General features: G+C 42.8%; 1 protein-coding gene across 1 annotated transcript in view; it reads right to left on the reverse strand.

The window, feature by feature from the left end:
• LOC102769233 (guanylate-binding protein 7) overlaps window positions 1-2,263 on the reverse strand; it is a 21,247-nt gene extending 18,984 nt beyond the window's left edge. The window contains exon 1 of the mRNA XM_006769040.2: window positions 2,135-2,263. The gene's annotated coding sequence lies outside the window, so the exon portion shown is untranslated. The remainder of the gene's footprint in view (window positions 1-2,134) is intronic.
• Between the last annotated feature and the right edge of the window lie 290 nt (window positions 2,264-2,553).

The following is a 2,553-nucleotide window of genomic DNA, read 5'->3' on the forward strand; positions in this document are numbered from 1 at the left end:
GTGGTGAAGGCCTGGGGGAGGGGGAGGTGCATACTAGAAGGGGTCAATGGGGAAAAAGAGGGACCTATGTAATACTTTCAACAATAAAGTTCAAAACACACACAATAGGCCAAAGCATTACTGGACCCAGATAAATTAATAGGTGCAGGAATTCATTTAATTGGAATCAATTATTCCTTACTTTTAGGCTGACAAGGAAGAGAGGCAGTAGCCAGCATGTTTTAGGGTGTGCCCAGATTTGCCAGAGTCCCAATGCTGGGTGAGGCCTTCCTTTACTGTTTTCATCACAGTGGGTATAAGCAGGAGGAATTACAGAGTTTATTTCTTGTTTTTTATTTCTCCCTATCCTTTCCTATTTGAAATCAATAAAAATATATTTTAAAAGCACACAATAAGACAGAGAATGACAAGTGTCACATGATCTCACTCATATATGGAATCTAAAGAACATAATAAACTGATGAATAAAACAGATCCAGAAACATGTAAACAGAATAGACTATGGAATCTCAGAGAAAGGTGGAGGTGGGTGGGTGGGAAGAGATTGACCAAATAACTTGTCTGTATATATGTGTAACCAGTAGACACAGACAGTAGTGTGGGGAAGGCCAACTGATCATTTAAAATTTTGGTCAGAATAGATGACTTCATAAAAAAATTTATTTTAAATGCAAGTAAATTGGAATACCCAGTCCAAAAGCTGGTAAGTTCAAATAAAGAAGTAAAATGAAATACAGATCCAGAAACATGTAAACAGAATAGACTATGGAATCTCAGAGAAAGGTGGAGGTGGGTGGGTGGGAAGAGATTGACCAAATAACTTGTCTGTATATATGTGTAACCAGTAGACACAGACAGTAGTGTGGTGAAGGCCTGGGGAAGGGGGAGGTGCAGGCTAGAAGGGGTCAATGGGGTAAAAAGAGGAACCTATGTAATACTTTCAACAATAAAGATTAAAAAACACACAATAGGCCAAAGCATTACAGAAGCCAGATAAATTAATGGGTGCAGGAATTCATTTAATTGGAATCAAAGGACATTATTCTCTATTTTTAGGCTGTCAAGACAGAGAGGCAGTAGTCAGCATGTTTTAGGCTGTGCCCAGATCTGCCAGAGTCCCACAGCTGGGTGAGGCACTACTTTACTGTTTTCATCATAGTGGGTATAAGCAGGAGGAATTACAGAATTTATTTCTTGAACTGAATATTTCAAATTTTGGTCGGAATAGATGACTTCATAAAAAAATTTTTTAAATGCAAGTAAACTGGAATACCCAATACAAAACCTGGTAAGTTCAAATAAAGAAGTAAAATGAAATAGTTCTCCTGTGTGGCATTAGATGGTTTCCAACATTTATTCCCCAGGACAGTCAGTCATCTGAAGTGATGGTGAAAACTACCCCAAGCCTTGACTTCTCAGCAAGTATGACAGGATATTCTGAGATGATTCTGTATGGAGCACATTTTAGAAACAGTGCCTGGTAAACAAGCACTATTAGATCTTATAGGTATTTCTAACAGTTGATCAGTGAGCATGAAATTGAATTATTCTATATAACAGAGCTTTGTGCTACCTTTGGAATATTAAGTATTGCTAATACAAAAAGAATCTGTGTCAATCTCTTAAGATTTAAATTGTCTGTAAATTAAGGACCACCATTTCTCTCAGTTTCTCCAATGCCTGGAGGTGGGGGATGAGCAGGGGAGGTGGTGTGGTGGTGGTCAGGGACAGTCTGAGCAGGGACAGGGCGAGACTCCAAGAAGCCTCTGCAAGTGGATGGGGTTTACTCCATCCATACCAGGATGGATTTAACCCCTTTTTGCATTTGAGGGAGGATGCTTTCCTGCCCTTCTTTTCCCCCATGGAGGGCTGTTTGTGTAGCCCTGGGAGTGAGCCAGTGGGGCAGCTCACCCTGGAGACAAGGTGGATGGGGGCTGGTCGCTTCACAGAGAGGTCTCTGATCCAAACAGATACACTGAGGTGCTGGTAACCAGGCCCAGTACTAGCTTCCCACTGTCCCCTGCCCTTCAGTGCCAAGCCCGGGCTGCCTGTGTGGTGTGCGTTTAGGCACCTGTTGTTGTTGTTGATATTAAGGAATATGGGCCTGGAAGAGCAAGTCTAGGAGTGAACTTACTTGTCTCCGTGACTCCTGTGCAGCAGACAGGGGACAAGTTCTCAGCTGTCCTAGCTCTTTCCTCGCGTGTTCCTCCTGTGTCTGGCTCCTCCAGATACTGACTGTTCTCTTTAAAAGCTGAAAGTCATGCCAGATGTTACAGCCAAGAAGCTAAGGGTCAGGCTGATAAGAACCCAAATCTAAAGGCCATGTGCTTATTTGAGAACTGAATCATTGGGTCTCCCCTGGCCCTCCCTGACCTCACCTCTTTTTTCTTTTTCTTTTTTAACTGAGGCAGGAGAGCAGGTGACCTAGGAGGAAAGTCGAGGTTCCTCCATACCTGTCCTCAGAATTCCAGGTTGGTCCCTCCTCAGGTGGCTTGTGTTTCCTGAACCCTCAATGAATACAGAACAGCAGGCTGAATGTGAGCCAAGGGACAG

The sequence above is a fragment of the Myotis davidii genome, unplaced genomic scaffold, assembly GCF_000327345.1.
Source record: "Myotis davidii unplaced genomic scaffold, ASM32734v1 scaffold124, whole genome shotgun sequence".
Taxonomy (NCBI): domain Eukaryota; kingdom Metazoa; phylum Chordata; class Mammalia; order Chiroptera; family Vespertilionidae; genus Myotis; species Myotis davidii.